The sequence below is a fragment of the Canis lupus genome, chromosome 31 (genome assembly GCF_048164855.1).
Source record: "Canis lupus baileyi chromosome 31, mCanLup2.hap1, whole genome shotgun sequence".
NCBI lineage: Eukaryota > Metazoa > Chordata > Mammalia > Carnivora > Canidae > Canis > Canis lupus.
In genome coordinates, this window is record NC_132868.1 from 42,759,421 (window position 1) to 42,776,471 (window position 17,051).

The window sequence follows — 17,051 nt, forward strand, 5'->3', positions numbered from 1 at the left end:
CCTGCAGCAGGTGGGCCCCAAGTGCCACCTGCCACCCAGACTCCCTGCAAAGGGCGAGAAGGAGGAACTGCTGCTTCGCCAGCCGCGTGCTCCGACTTGGCCTGCAAGTATCGAGGGGCAGCGGGGGGATCAAGGAAGGGCCGGCGAGTGACCCCGCCAGGTGGGAACAGGAGGCGCCCGGGGGTCGCTGCGGCCTCGCTGGGCGACGGGGCCGCAGTCGCTTTTCTAGGACTTGAGCAGAAGCCACGGTGACCTGTGGGCGAAGGAGGACGGGCCGCAGGAACGCGAGGGTGACAGACGCGGGTGCAGGATGCTCCCAGGGCTCCCGCCCAAAGGCAGGCAGGGGAGCGCGGGTGCCGCCCCGAGGGGTGCCGGCCCGGAGGCCCCCCGGGGGCTGTGCTCTCTTCCTCGGGGCGCAGTGGCCTGCGAGCGCTGGGAGCCCAGGTGCCTGGCCCCGGCCCTGCGCCACGGGGCCCAAATGAGGACGGAGGACCGAGCGCCTCTCGCATCTGGAACAGGCCCACGCTCGTGACGCCAACCTCAGCCCCACTTCTGACTTTCAGGATTGCCCCAGGGCGGCCGTGCCTTGCCCACGTCTGCGCCGCGTCCTCCTTATGGTTCTCCCGTGGCCTTGGGGCCTAAGCGCATCAATTCGAGGGAGAATTGGGTCAAAAACAAATGGGGTGGGATGCAAGTCCACCAGAGTGGCGAGGAGTCAGCAGTCTGCCAAGATGTAGAATTTGTTTCTGGATTCGGGGTCCAGAAAGAGGAATTCCATTAATTTTTCCTTTTTCTCCCTTGTAGGCGGGTTGGGGTAGGGAGAGGGGACTGTCCGTCTTGGTGTCCTGCAGCAGAGGATGGCCCGGACGTCTGCTGGTGCTGGGTCGAGTCCCCCCGATCCGCGGGGCGGCCCGTCTGCATTCCGGGGCGTGGAAGCGCCCGGCCGTCAAGGCCCAGCTGCCGGGAGGCTTCTGTGATGGGGCCCCCGGGGCCGGGGGTGGCCTTGCTCCCTGCGCCCCTAGCCTCTCGGGCCACACGTCGCCGGCCGGTGGAGGGCAGGCGTCGCCGAGGCCCGTCCCTCTGGGGGGCCACGCGGCCAAACAGGGAAGCGTGAATCCCTCTCCCTGAGACCCGAGCCCATGGCCGTCCAGTCCCCCGGAGGGAAAACGCGCAGCACGGCCACGTGGCCCCCCGTGAGGTGTTCCCCGAAGCGGATCGAGTCGGCCCCGGATCGCGGGCCACGTACCTGCCTGATAGCGTGGGTTCCAGTCCCAGCTTCCTCAGCCACTGACCAGGACACCCAACAAGCTGCTTTTAAGTCCTTTGGGTCTTAGTTTCTTGATCCGGAAAATGGGAACAGTAGCAATGCCTGGAGGCTAGTGTCCAACGAGCTGACGCAAGCAGCCACCTGGCCCCTAATGGGCACTCGGCCCGGCCGCGTCCTTCCCTCCACCCTCTCCAAGTGGCCCCATTGCACAACGTACTTTCTCCAGCGGCCCTTGTCCGAAGACCCCACACCGCCGCGGGCCTACAGGCGGCCCACCCGGCAGCCTCAGCCGTGCCCCGCAGAAGCACCTGGGACAGGCGTCCTGCGCAGGAAGCGGACGGCGCCCTGGTCCTGGTGGGCAGCTCTCAGGGGAGGGTCAGGCTCAAGCCACCCCAGGTCCCTTCCCGTCCTACCAGGCTGTGGTCCCGTGAGGCTGCGGCGGCTGCGAAGCCGGGCTGGCCGCCGTGACGCGGCGGGGACGGCGGGCCCTGGGCACTCGGGCCTCCTGCGACCCCGTCAAGCCCCAGCCCCCTCCGGGCCGGCTCAGAGGCGCGCGCCTTCCCTCCTGGTCGCCGGGGCGGTCGTCTCCCGAGGGCCAGTGTGTTCTGGAGAGCCCTCGCCGGGCTTAAAGTGGGGGCCGAGGGCGGGGACGGGCACCTGCCAGCCCAGGCTGCTGCCGTCTCACCCCTGACCGGCGTCTCCTGTGCGAGGGACGCTGCTGTGTGTGACATAGGCCTTTGGGGGGGAATCTATACAGGTGGTCAGTTCTTTTCATTTTTTCTTTCTTTTAATTAATTAATTCATTAATTAATTTTTAATTTTAATTTTTTTTTTTGGTGGTTAGTTCTAAGACTCGGGACTCTCAGGAAAGTCCAAACGGGTGCGGAGGTACAAGGGATCTTAATTTGCTTTTAAAATCGAATTAATTTCCATTTAGATGAATGTTCCAAAACGAGTTCCAGGAAACTGGGTTTTGCAATGCTAAGCACTACTTGAAACAATTTATTTTCCACGGTTATTTCAACATAAGAAATGAAATGCAAACACACGGGCTGTGACGACACCTTCTACTGGGAGTCGGGGTGTGTGTCGGAGGATGTCTTTGTCTTTTCTTTCTTTCTTTCTTCTTTCTTTCTTTCTTTCTTTCTTTCTTTCTTTCTTTCTTTCTTTCTTTCTTTCTTTCTTTCCTTTCTTTCTTTCTTCTTTCTTTCTTTCTTTCTTTCTTTCTTTCTTTCTTTCTTTCTTTCTTTCTTTCTTTCCTTTCTTTCTTTCTTCTTTCTTTCTTTCTTTCTTTCTTTCTTTCTTTCTTTCTTTTCTTTCTTTCTTTTTCTTTCTTTTCTTTCTTTCTTTTTCTTTTTTTTTTTTTGAAGATAAACTTTTTTTTCCTTCTGCCTTGAATGTTTATCGTCAGGAAGTACTGCAAGCTTTCAATATTTTTTTATTTGATGGAAACATGGGTTCAAAAGCTGCCTTTCTTTTTCCCACTGAGTCAGGGAGGGTCTGAGTAATTAAGTAATAAGAACACAGATTTTTTTTTTAAGATTTTATGTATTTATTCATGAGAGACACAGAGAGAGAGAGAGGCAGAGACACAGGCAGAGGGAGAAGCAGGCTCCATGCAGGGAGCCCGACGGGGGACTCGATCCTGGGACCCGGGGTCACGCCCTGGGCCAAAGGCGTTGATAAATGGCTGCGCCACCCGGGCGGCCCGTTGGTTTTTATTCTTATTCATTTTTTACAATAGTGCACATTTCTTGTATGATTTAAATACCTACAATATGAAAATTGTTTAGAAGGATGGAGTGGAGTTAGGGAGAGCAGGGAGGAGGAGGGCGGGAGGCAGGCGCCTGGAGAAGGGCCCTTGTTCATGGCCCTCCGCACGCACAGCACTGCACCAGGCCTCGTGACACCCGGGCTGCAGCCCCCCAGGGTGCGCGCCGGCCGCGGCCGATGGAGCACGTCAGGGCCTCAGGGGCTGGAGCCGTGTCAGGAATCAGAACAGTCCACAGAGAGATCCAGCTCCCTGACACCTTTGACAGGGCTCCATCGCAGGGGGCCCGTTCCTGCGAGCAGCTTGATGTGCTGGGTGACGGGGATGCTCTCCCAGGAATTACCTCCCCTTCATAGCCCACAGTCTGCTCCCCCCGTCCGCCTGCCCGGGGCTCCTGCAGTGCCCACGTCACCTGGTCACCTGGGGGTGAGGCCTGCAGGTGGGCTGAGGCCGGGGCTCGGAGGGGCCGGGAGGAAGGCCCCCGTCCACCTGCCTGCAGCTCCTGCAGCGCCCACATCACCTGGGGGTGAGGCCTGCAGGTGGGCCGAGGCCAGGGCTCCGAGGTGCCAGGAGGAAGCCCCCTGTCCGCCCGCCCTTAGCCGCGGCCTCAGTTTCTCGGGCAGGCCGCCAGCCTGCGTGGTGGGCTCTGGTCCACCCTGTGCCCGTAGCCCACACGTCTAGGGCGGCTACAGGCCAGGGTGGCCTGGGTGCTGGTCCCCGCCGCGCGGATGCAGATTCGGGGTCATTCCCGGGCCGGGGTCTGCTCGGCGTGAGCACTGCCCATGGGTGGCGTGTGGGACCTACAGGGGCGGCCTCAGCGAGGCGACTGCAGGTGCAGGAGGAAGGCCCGGAGGACAGCAGAGAACAATCCGGAAGAACTGGAGGACATGGTCACTGCTAGCTGAGCGGGTGCTTTCCTTTCCTGGGGGTCCATAGAATAACGATTTGTGTCACAGCTGGTGTCTCACATTTGACGAAATCAAGAGTCAATCCCTTATGGTTCGCGTTGGGACACCATGTTCCTCGGAGTGTAGAGTTGCCGCGGCGGCCTATGGGCACCGTGTGGGGATCGAGCCGGCCGCAGTCCCCCGGCCGCCGCGAGGAGGCGAGGGCACGTTAGCGCCCACGCGTGCGAGCGCTCGGTCTGGTCCCCTGGCAGGAAGCAGTCGACGTGAGCAGGGACAGGGCTCGGTCCCCGCTGGTGCGGCAGGCAGGGCGGTGGGGGAGTCGGGCCATGAGCCGAGAGGACGGGTGCAGCCCTCCCCCCCCCCCCCCCGCAAAGGCACGGCCGCCAGGGGCACACGTGGCGAGCAGCAGCTCCCGGAGATGAGAAGGTGCCAGCCTCGTCCCTGGCGGACTCCGGGACTGACCTGCGGGAACGCTTAGCCACAGAGCCCGCTGCTGTCTGTGAACTGAATTCTTTGGGTTCCCGTGTCCCACAGCACCCCCTTGGTCCTCTGTGCCTGTTATAGGGTCAGGCGGCCCTTTGAGGAGCCCATCACAACCTCCTGAAGCAAGAAGGAGTCGCAGAGACCGCCCGGGCACACTATGTCACTGCATCCTCGGACAACTAAGTCCTTCCTGAACCACAGCGTTGATCATCCCATTCCATCCCATTGCACCCCATTGCACTCCATTCCACCCCATTGCACCCCATTGCACCCTATTCCACCCCCATTCCTCCCCATTCCATGACTGAGCTTTTTCTCTCGCCGTGTTTCATCCTTGCAGACAAGATGAGTGGCCTTCCCCTGAGGAGACCGGCCGCGGGCATGACTCGTTGGCCGAAGCAGCATCTCCTGCTCCCCGACCTGGGCACACCCCGGGCATCCACACCTGAGAAACACCTGCCACCCCGAGCGCCCTGCTTCTTCTGGGGGGCGCCTACGCCGAGGCCTGGGAGCTCCGGTCCCGTGCTCACGTGCGCCTTTTTCTCATTAAATGCAAGTTTGTCATTTGAAAAGGTTGACTAGGATTCTATTTCGGAAGAGAATTCCAGTTGGTTAAATTTAGTGTCATAAAGAAAATTCCAACCGAGAATAGTTTCTGGCTTTGAGCCCGCAGCGTTTCTTTTGTTGTGAATTGGACGTGCTCTCATTCACTGTCAGCATTTCCTGCAGCGTTTGTCCTTTTTGAGAACGCACAGCGATGGCCCCGCTGGCTTTAGTAGGACCGGTCTTCCCTCCTGAAGTGACTTACCCAAATTTTATTATTGCCAAACAGGCAATCTCAATGTTTTGAGTTTCCCTGGACCCTCTTGCCTCTTCTGTCATAAACCAGGACTGCTGCTGTCCCAGCGCCCCCACCTCTTCGTGGGCGCTCCTCCCCCTAGGACCTCAAAGGAGCCAGCCTCGAGAGGCAGATGTCTGCATTTTGGGCCAACGGTTGAGCTGGATTTTGCAGACGGGATAGCCCACCAGAGCTCTGTGGGTCTCCCGACCTGCCTGTGGTCACCTCTTCCTTCTCTTCCTCCCCTCCCTTGGTCGCTTGGTGACTTCTGTTTCTTTTGTTTTTCTTTTTTTTTTTTTTTGTGACTTCTGTTTCTTGAATGTACGGTTGCTGCTCCTGGGCCCTGCCCTGAGTGCCTAACCCACGTCACCCCGTTTCCCCCTTCTGGCCGCCTTACAGGAAGCCCTACTGTCCTCGTGAAGGTAAGGAGACCAGAGGCGACCTCAGGCCTAAATTTTACAACCTCGTGTTCCTGACTATGAGAAACCTCTCTTGTTATAGAACAAAGAGTCTGCTAAAGAAGGTGTTGATTTCTAATTTTTTTTGGGGGGGGCAAGAGGATAGTGTGGATTTTTAGTCTACTTCACTCTTTATTATGCTCACGACCCAGAAACTCAGGAATGATCACATCCCCGGAGAGCTCAGGTCTCCAACGTTCTCGATCTTCGAAACTTCGGTGTGTTTTACCTTACACTGTGCCACATCCGACACGTCATCAACCAGTTTTTGGTATTAATTTCTAAACTTGATTTTCACCTAGATTTGTTGGTCAGTGTGTTTCCTGTCAGAATTCTGCAAAGTGTCGGGATTCTGTGGTAGACTCTGTTTCATAATCCGGTTTGAAAGTTTTTTATTTTTTTATTTTATTTTATTTTATTTTATTTTATTTTATTTTATTTTATTTATTTTATTTTATTTTATTTTATTTTATTTTATTTTATTTTATTTTATTATTTTATTTTATTTTATTTTATTTATTTTATTTTATTTTATTTTATTTTATTTTATTTTATTTTTATTTTATTTTATTTATTTTATTTTATTTATTTTATTTTATTTATTTTATTTTATTTTAATTTTATTTTATTTATTTTATTTTATTTTATTTATTTTATTTTATTTTATTTTATTATTTTATTTTATTATTTTATTTATTTTATTGTTTTTGAAAGTTTTTATTTTATATCAGGTCGTCTGGCACAAGATGAGACAAGACAATGACCATCTCGGGGCGCCGTGTGCAGCAATATGCGGGCTTTCAGGGTCCTCGTGACTGAGACCATATAGAAAAAAAAAATAGACCTAGCTTTACAATACGTGATACGGGAATGCGAACATCGGTGTTTGTGCAGGAACCGATAGGTCTGACCAGTTGTCGGGTTTGCTGAGAAATGCCTTGAAAATACCGAGAACAATGTAGGTAGCCCCGTCGGGCAGCGCGGTCTTCATCCCGCAGGAAGGGCACCTGCTGGCTCCTCCCGGGATTCCCCAGACGCCGCTGAACAGTCTGAGGTCCTCGAGATTCTCTTCCAAGGGAGCAAAATAATGGGGTAATTTAATTCTAGGTCGGTCAGCTTCAGGACAGAAAGATCTCCTGAATTTTCTGAACTCCCTGAATAAAGACGAAGGTACACTGAAGAACCAACCCTCTAATTCATTTGTTCCCCGGGGAACAAATCAACCGACACATTTGGAAGAGAAAGGAAGACAATTTTATGTGGCTTTTAACAAATTTGCTCATTATCTGTTTAATATTTTCTGGGCTGTGAACAGTGATTAGTATATCAAATTAATTCTTGGATGGTTTGCTTGGCTGACTAAGTTAGGATTTTCTAGGAGCAGTAGGCAAAAAAGATCGTCTAATCCAATTGGACCAGCTCCTCCGCCCCCCACCCTCCACATCGTCCCCCTGCGCTTCCCCCGGCTCCAGTAATTAAACAATCCTGTTTCTCGGCACCATGTGGTCCCCAGGGTACCTCACCCTGAGGCCTGCCTCTGGGATTTTAGAGAAGTCTGAAATTGTACGGAAAATTCATATTCATGATGAACAGCCAAGCATTTTTCTGGAGAGAGGTCGTAGCTTTCATCAGACAAACATCATATGGTCTCATTCATTTGGGGAATATAAAAAATAGTGGAAGGGAATAAAGGGGAAAGGAGAAAAAAAATGTGTGGGAAATATCAGAAAGGGAGACAGAACATGAGAGACTCCTGACTCTGGGAAACGAACTAGGAGGGGTAGAGGGGGAGGTGGGCGGGGGTTGACGGGGTGATGGGGTGACAGGCACCGAGGGGGGCACTTCCGGGGGATGAGCACTGGCGGTTATTCTGTATGTTGGCAAATTGAACAGCAATAAAAATAAATTTTAAAAAAATATAAACCTTTAAAAAAAATCCTCTGACACCAATGGTCATAAATGTTTGTGGAAAAAAAGGTAATAATTTAATGAATCTCTGTGTTTCTCCTTTTTGTGTGGAAGTCTACCCGCTGGCAATATTGATGACCTCGGGCTCTAGTCTAGGTGCTTCCGATACATGAATGAACAACCCTAGATTGCCGTCCTTCCCTGCCCTCCCACCCACCGGAGACTTGTTCAAATAGGGGAGGAAGGTAATAAACCACCCAAGTAGGGGGGCTGAGGACTGAGCGGTGAACACGGTCACTCTACAATGGTGCGGACGGCCACCTTTGCTGGGTTTCATTTGTGTTTTTTATTTGTATTTTTGTAAGAACTCTGTGCAGGCAGTTCTTCCCCCGCCCCCTGAAGACAGTTGTGGGAAGCCCATGGCGCTTTGTTGTCATGCCCCTGGCTGAGTGTGTGCAGACGCCCAGGCCGTCCCAGGCTCACGGTGTGCAGGCCAATCCGTCAAGTGCCCACCGCCGCACACAAACCGAGAGCTCGCGTTATCCGTCTGCAAGGACGAAAGAGAAAACGAGAGGCACGGACCTTGACAAGCTCTTCCTCATCCAAAAATAAAATTGATTCAGGCCACTAAAAAAACTCCAAACTCTTTCATTAACAGGCCTCGGAAAACCACAATAAATCAGCCTATTAGAGTGCAGCAGGGGTGCAAATTGGTGTCTCCGTTAATGTAGATAAAGATTTCAGTGCTCACTGCATATATCAAAAATTTAACACATGCTGCTTGCAGAGTTTTAATGAACACAAAAAGCTCGATTGCTTAAAACCAACACAACCCAGGCATTACTTCATTTAGCTGTCAATAAAATTGTCTCTTATTTTATTTTCTAATGGTTTATCAATACCGGTAATTTGTCACTGGTTATAAAAAGGAGGATGGGGGGCCCAGGGAAAGGAATTTAAATAAGTCCTGCTAACTAGAACAGAGCTTGGCGGGTCATTTTGTTGTGCTACGTAAGTTAATGACCAGGCGATGCGCGGTAGCGGGACGTCCGTGGCTTCCTCAGCCTGCACACCTGAGCCGCGCTTGCAGGAACACGTCGGGGTGCGCTGTGCCCTGCGAACCTGCTGCTGTCGTCCGAGGAGGGCTGCTGAGGCCTTGCCATCCAGCCTCGTCAAGAAGTGCCCGGGGCGGAGGGGGAGGATGTTTTGCTCCATCTTCTTCCCCTCCATGTGATGCAGCGGCCATGTGACGCTTTCTGGGAGAAGCCCAACGTGGGGTCTGCCTGCCTTCGCCGCTTCCTATAAAATGCAGAACCAACAGGAAGCCTGTTTTGGAAGCAGGTGAGGAAACCCTAGCGTCGTGGCGGCAGCGAGCCAGTCTCGTCCTTTTCCGCGGGGCAGCAAGGGCAGGGCCTGCCTGTAGGACTTCCCGGCTGCCACGGCAGTGACGCTCTTTATTTTGACCTGAACGGTATTTAGGTAGTTTTCAAAAACCAGATTCATGATAATGCATCAGCCGCGAGGAGTCATTCGTTGATGGATGGGATCGATAAACACTGGTGGCGGCCTGATGCATGAGTAAGTTAACGCACAGCTTAACCCGCGCCGTATTTTATTATTATTTTTATTATTATTTTCTTGCCTGAGCGGACTCATTAGAAAATGAACAAAGCAGTAATTGCGTCCTCCAGCCACGGAGGAAGGGTAACTAGCCTGAACCTGCAGCGTTCTCCAGGCTCCGGGCTGCTTCGCCCAAACCAATCTTCTCCCCTCCTCTCCTTCCTTCTTTCCTTTTTCCTCTAGGGCTGGTGGGGATGCACCAGTTCAGTGGCTTCTTTATCAGCCCTCTTGGGGTTCTCTCTAGGCCTTGAAGAGAATGAGCCTGAAGTACTCCGCAGCAGGTATAGACCTGTCCGCAGCTGACGCCTTCCTCAGGTGCTACCGCCTTGGGGGAGGGGGGCGCAGGGTGCCCGACCCCGGCCCACGGTGACTTGGGAGGACCCCAGCTCTGTCCCCTCCCAGAGCAGCAGAAAGAGAACCAGAGTCTGGGTGACCGTGGCTGACCAATGGCCTGGGGCCCAGCCTCTCATTTCATGGGCTACCAGAGCCCAAGGGACGAGGGGACGGACGCCCCGGTCAATGAGTCTGCTGCTTCGATTGACACCTGAAGGCTGACATCTGTGTTGTGGGGCGGTTCCTGCCTACCACGTCCGTTCGGAGCCAGTGCCTCCCCTCAGGGGACCCGAGGCCCGGCGGGGCAGGTAGACCAAAGGCCCGAGGCCTCTGCCGTGGCCGGTTCCTCTCCAGCAGCCCAGCTCAAGGCGGGGACAGCGCCGAGGAGGGCGGCCGGGTCCACGCACACGCAAGGTGGAGGCGCAGATCCTCGGAGCCAGAGCGGGGTAAGATGGGGCTGGAGGGCCTGGTGGGAGGTGGCAAGAGCAGGGGTCTCCGCAGGCCTTGCGTAGTGACCGACGCCAGCTGACGGGGACAGTGAGCCTAGTCCCTGCTCAAGAAAACACGAGTTTCTGAAATTGTACGGTTTGCGCATCAAAGACACCTGATAAAGGATTTTTTTCCCAAATTCGACAAAAATGCTAAAAATGTACATGAGCTGAAAGAAATTTTCGAGATCATCATTAATAATAGATGCTGATCAACTACGTTACAGGAAAAGCGGAGTTAGGTTTCTAGTCTCTCTAGGGAAAAGGTTGTTGCAGAATTTGGTCATAGGAAGAGACAGTCAAGGATGATGAAGCCAAAACGTGTAGAATAAAAGCATTTGTGGAGGTTTGTCAAGCAGATAATTAACAGACCTTATGTTATTCCCCCCCCCCCCAGGGTTTTAGAATATTTTTGGTATTTATTGGCTTTTAAAAGTGGATGATTTTATGCTTTCCCCCCTCATTTTAAGTAAATATTCGCTGTTGACCTACTTCTATACTATACTTTTGTATTATTACTTTTAAAGACGTCCCCCTGGGCTGCACCAGCTTCAGATGTGGGCCTCCTTAGCCTCTAGGGAGCTGCGGACACTGGGAAGGCGGCTGCCACCAGCCTGGAACCTGAGCCGCAACACGTGGGCAAGGACCTTCGTGTTCACCTGAGGCTTCACGACCTTATGGGGAAACTGGGCCAAGAGAAGTCACGTGGCTTCCAAAGTTCTCAGAGCTTTTGGGGAGCAGAGCCAAGGGTAGGACCCCATCTTTTACTTCTCTGCGGTGTTGTCATCTTCAGACTGAAGCCTACAAAGAAAAGCCTCAGGTAAGGGCAGGGGTCACGGGCAAGCGAACTCCTTGGTTTGGGCCAGGACAGTGTTTCAGAACTGTGCCCCCCGCCCCATGCTTGGGTGGTGGACGTATTGTCCCGGGTACCTTGCAAAGGCACTTGGCCCAGGGCGGCTGTGCTCCGGGGATAGAGGTTCGGGGCTGCCGCGGTCCCTTCCTGGTTGTGCGCCCCCGTGCGATCGCCTCGGCTCCACCCGTCCCCGGGAGGACCAGGAGGGACATTTTGCCAGCGTTGTCATCCGGTAGTAGCGGGAGCCAGCACCTGGTGTTCTGTGGACATGCCCTCGCGGGCGAGGGAAGCTGCAGGAAGGTGGACTCTTTGAAGGCGGCCACTGAAGAGCACGCTTAGCGGGGCCTGTGGTTCGTCTTACCACTCGGGGTCCAGAGGAAGCACAATACTGCAGGTGTCCTGGGTGACAATGGCCCAGGCTGGTATGTTCGCAGTTATGAGAGCAGCTGAAGAATTGGTGACAAGGGATGCGATTCCAGATCATTCTGTTGCTGTTAAATTCTGGCTGAGCAACATAGGGAAGCCTTGTTAGCTACTAGTTAATCCACGCTGGAAAGGGACTTAAAAAGAATAGTCATGGATTTGGTCCACCGAGGTTCTCTCATGATATCAGGCTGCAGGCCCTTCCGTAAGGTGCCTCGGACTATTTTTCTTAGGGACATGTGTGAGGAATCAGCACACATCAGGTGTAGAGAACCCCTGCATTGTTCTTAAGGAAGTCTGCATTTACCTAAGACCGACACGCTACAGTTTTGAGTTTACATTATACACATTATAATCACAATTATAATACAAATACGCGTTATAATACACATTATAATCTTGCAGTATTTTCATTTTATAAATAAAGAAATTGAGGCTCAGAGTGGTTATTCGGATCCGAGACCACACACGTCTTGACTCACAGACCTAAAACTAGACCCCAGTTCTGTTTGGTCACAAGGGTATTGCATGCTGCTGCCCCAGCACGACTCCCGTAAAGGAGAGCCAAAGCCAAGGAGCACGGGCAAGCCGGACTCCTCCGAAGGCCTGGGCTGTCACTGAGGACAGCCCACGGTGCTAGGGCATCGCTCTTGGGGCTGGCTCGCTGCATTTAGTTCTAGGCTCTGTTGTGGGTTTGCATCGACGGGCGGGGGAACTGCCATAATGTTCCGTGATGGCCTCTTTTTGAATATAGCTACTTTTTCGGTTATTTAAAAAAAATATTTTGAGGTGGGGAGGGACAGGGGGAGAGGGAGACTCTCCAGCAGACTCCCTGATGAGCACAGAGCCTGACGTGGGGTTCAGTTCCAGGACCCTGAGATCAGGACCTGAGCTGAGGCCAAGAGTCGGAAGCTTAACCAACTGAAGCACCCAGGTGCCCCGAATATAGTTAATTTTTCTTCCTGGGGAGACCTGGAGCACCAGGGAACGGGGTCACTGAGCCACCTTGTATCTATCTAGGGACTGGTTCCCTGCTTACCCACTTCGACATCTAGAGATTTAAGGTACCCTGTTCTCCTTTGCCACCACGTTCTTTCATCCCCACCCAGAGGAGTTTTTACCTACAAGCCTTCACGTTTCTGTCAGAGCTGGAGTTGTCTGTGTGGACTGACTGGCTGCTATTTTGGGATTTGATGTGCTTTTTGTGAATGGCTTCAGAGTGGCAAAGCAGTGGTAGGCACAGATTCTGGATTCCAGGAGAACGTCAAGGCTTCGCCCCTCATAAGTCCCCCCGGTGGTCTTGCAAGGAGAAAGAGCTCAGAGGTGGACCAAAGACAAAATAGAATTTTTAAGGACACATAATGTTGCCCCCACAATAGGGGTGAAATTTTATGTAGGAGATGTAAAGCTGCCCTAATAGAGGCAATATTCTCTAAGCCACTTCGGATTGTATTTTACTTCTTTCCTTCAGCCACGTGGAAGCACAGGACAAAGATGGCGCAGTGGTTAAGAAAGCGTGTCTCCAGACTGGAGGCGTGGGTGTGAGCTCATTATTTTAAAAATATTAAGTGTGGTTATGCGTGTATTTGCATATATGCATGTGTTCATCTCCCAGCTCTGTCGACGGAAAGGAACTAGAAGTGAGAAGATCCCACGAGCAATGAGCACGCTCAATGCTCAGATTTTGGTCTCTAAAACCATGATTTATTGAAAGAACAAAGAAGTCTCAGAGAAATGGATGAATCTAGAGCTGGGGCATAGGAAGTCCTGGAGGATCCCGGAGCATCTTGTTGGGCCAGAAAATAAGGGAATGTTTTAAAAAATGATGATGATACAGCCTAAGGATAAGAGAAAGCTTGAGGTCACTTTCACCACTTAAAGCTGGAACAATTTACATTGTTTTGAATCAAAATAAATAAGGAGATTATGAATATAAAAGCAGTAAAGAAAATAGGGAAAATAGGAATAAATATTTATTATCATCTGATAATAAAAAGTAAGTAAGTGGAGGAAAAGGGAGAGCTCTCACCGCAGAACGCCGAGAGCTGACGGGTGGATGTGGAGGCATCAACGTATAAACACCTTAGTCAGGAATGGTTCGGGCAAAATCATCAATGAGTGTGAAACGCAGGGAAGGGGGATTTTGATGAGGAACAGCAGATTTCCATGTTCTTAAACTGGCTCCCCACAGACCGCTTACTAGTGCCCAGAGGAATAATTGTAAACTATATGGTGTAGAAATCAGGTAACACCTTGATTCGATAAACAAACTGAGGGCAGCCCGGGGGGCTCAGTGGCTGAGTGTCTGCCTTCGGCCCAGGGCGTGATCCTGGAGACCCTGGATCGAGTCCCGCATCGGGCTTCCTGCGTGGAGCCTGCGTCTCCCTCTGCCTGTGTCTCTGCCTCTCTCTCTCTCTCTGTGTCTTTCATGAATAAATAAATAAAATATTTTAAAAAAAGATAAATAAACTGAAATCACCAACGAAGAGCAAATAAATGTTGCATGTTTCCAGAATGTGATTCCATGAGAAGAACATTATATTACTTATGAATATTCTGGCCAGAAGTGTGTGACTTAAATGTAATTATAAGGACACATCAGACGAACCTCAAATCAGGTATTCTATGCTAGAAAATAAAGGAAAGAGGAGGCTGGAACCATATTCTTCAAAATGTCAATGTCCCAAAAGACAGAAGCAGTGGAAATGTTTCAGATTAAAAGAGATTAAGGTAACGTGACTGCTACGTGCAAACCCGATCCTCGACTGAACCCTGTACTGGGGAGGGGGGGAGATGGGGGGGATGCAATAAAAGACATTTTTGGGTCAGTTGGAAAAATTGGATAATACAGATTAGATAAAAATTCTATATTCAGGTTGACTTTCCCGAATGAGAGACCCGTGCCGTGGTTGGGTGCGAGAAGATCCCCGTTCTGGGGCAACGGCGCACTGAAGCACTTGCGGGCACGGGGCGTGTGTTCGACTTTGTTGCAGGTGGTTCAGGACAAGGACGTCTTGGGTGATGCCTGGTGTACACAAGACACACACCGTGCGCAGGGAGGAGAGAGAGGGCCAGCAGGAGCACAAACAGAGGGGACTGTTAACCGCAGGAGACTCTGGGTAAAGGACACGTCGGCGTTTTGGGCTCTTGCTGAGAAGTTTCTGTAAGTTTGAAATCATTTACAAGGAAAAACTTGAGAAAGAGAGAGAGAGAGAGAGAGAGAGAGAGAGAGAGGTCAGGCTTGGCTGCTGTGGTCCCAAGTCCGGTTACTCACCGGCTGTGGGATCTTACATGGGCTTTGTGACGGCTCCGTGGCCCTTTCCTTGACTGCTGGTTAAGGTGAAAGCACCGTCCCCACGGGGGGTTTGTGGGGACTAGTGGAGATGAGGCGACTCGGCGTCCTAGGCGGTGGCGGCCGGGGTGGGGGGAGCTCGGGGACACGGCCACACAGTCCTGCGCGACCCACGTTTAGAGCCTCGGGCTCGGGCTGGAGGCGCAGCTGAGGCTGGTGACACACGGGCCCCGGGCACGCCGAGGGGCAGCGGCTCAGAGCCGGGAGCCCGTCCTCCTCCTCCTCGCAGCAGAAGCAGCAGCAGATCTGCTGGGCGGGAGGGGGTCCCCAGCAAGCAAAGCAGCCGGGAGGACAACCGGTGGGCTGCGTGGACGAGGTGGGGCCCGAGGCGGCCAGGGCGGCCTGCTGCCCTCACGGCTCCTTGCTGGAGCACAGCCACGGCCCTGGGGTGACGGCCACGGTGGCCCCGGGAGGACAGGGAGCCGGGGGGACGCCAACCAGCCTGGGGGCGGCTGCAGCCCGGGGCCCAGGGCCGAGTCCACGCAGGCGGCCAAGGCTGTGGTGAAGAGGAGACCCCGGCCCACCCCGACTGGGCCACCGGCCACCTGGCCAGGCCTAGGCCGGGGCCCTGTGACCTCGGTGTTCTAGCGGCAGACACGAGGTGATGTGTCCAGGCTGGCGGGGGAGGCGGTGACGCCCCGGCGTGGCGGCCCGTGGGCGCTGGGCCGAGGCCTGGCCTGTCCTCCTGGCCCGTGCCTGGCCGCTGTCTGGGTGTGGTCCCACGGGGCCGTGGACAGCTCCCCCCGGGGCTCCCGGCGCCTGCGAGTCCTCGCCCCCTCCCGCCTCCCCAGCAGCCGCCGTGAGGCCGCGCGTGGCCGACATCCGGAACGTTGGGCACCGCCTGGCACGGCTCTGCTCCAGGTGCCACCCGGCCGCGGCCTGCCCGCACCCGACGACACCGCCTTCTTTCTGTAGGAGTCACACCACCTGCGAGCAGAGAAGAGACTTAGAGATGGTCGCAGGGTCGACTGAGCCCGGTGTCACTATGCGCCTGTGTGTATTTCTGTTTCTCTTTAGTAAAAGCAGGCCCTGCCGTGGTTGTTGTTTTCCTGTTTCCAGGTGAGCCTAAAGCCTTGCATGGTCCGAGTGAATTATTTTCTGTCTTTGTATCCTATACAACGACATGAAGCCCTGCGAGCTCCTGTCTGCTTCGAGATGGATAAAACTCCCTCTTACCTACTGGTCAGAAGTGTGACAACGAAAGGATCGATTTAGAGTCGGAAGATCTTGGCTTGAGTCTTGGCTTCGCCGCCCGCCAGTTCCCCAGCCTCAGACACGCAAATCCACCTCTCTGAGCCTCAATTTCATCTAGAAAATGGAGATAAAAATATCCTTGTCCAGGCCGGTGTTGAGGATTGGAAATGGTAGCACAGAGGGAGTACCGGGAAAGTGCAGAGCACGTGCCAACGTTGGCTTATTAGATTTATTGATTTTTTCCACTGTGCCACTGAGGATTTTTTGGAAGAGGGAGAAAACATGACTTCTGTTTTCAATGTATGGTGATCATTAGGTTAGACCCCATGGATGTTCTTATTTAATCCTTCCCTCTCTGCTGATGACTGTGGCTCAAGCCTTTATGCTCCGCTACCAACTTAATAACACAACAGCATCTGCCGCTTTTGAAAGGACAAATGAGCCAATAGATAGAAGAACTCTCTGCCCTCCAGGGAGGAAATGTGTTCGGGACATCTAAGGTAGCTCTCTTATTGTTAGCATTATTCACCTGGATCATTTTTGTGCTGATATAGTAACATTATCACCACCCAAAGTGGAAAAAAAATAAATTATTGATGGCTTTGCATACTCACGCTGGGTTCCAGAAAAGGTTTGCGTAGAGTGAGGATTTGAGCTGAGGTCTCCAAAGGAACAATGAAGGGGGTTGGAGCACAGTGGGAAGGAGACCTGTGGGGATCAGTTTCCAACCGCATTGTGGCAGAATGAATAATTCAAGAATATTGTTTTGGGTTAGGTGTCCTTTTCAGCATCTTTAAAAACCTCTCTTTCTGCCGTGGCAGGATCGCATGACTATTCAGTATCATGCCAAGGAGTCTTTCTTGACGGCAGCGCTGGAGGCAGCGGACTGAAGCACGTGAGGTTTCAAATAGATTGGACTGTATTCTTTACGTAAAAATATTTATTACAGCTGTGATCCCTAAATACTTGAGGGTATGTGTTGCGTTCAGAAATGTCTGGTGTTTTATTCAATTGATTTCCCATCTTGGAGGTATGCATCGGGAGGCACGCAAATGAGATCCACATGTCATGCAGCCACTCACCGGATCATTGGAGAACGTCTGGGTTAGCTTCTTGTAATTCCAAGCATTTCATTTTTTTTTTTGTAGCCGATGA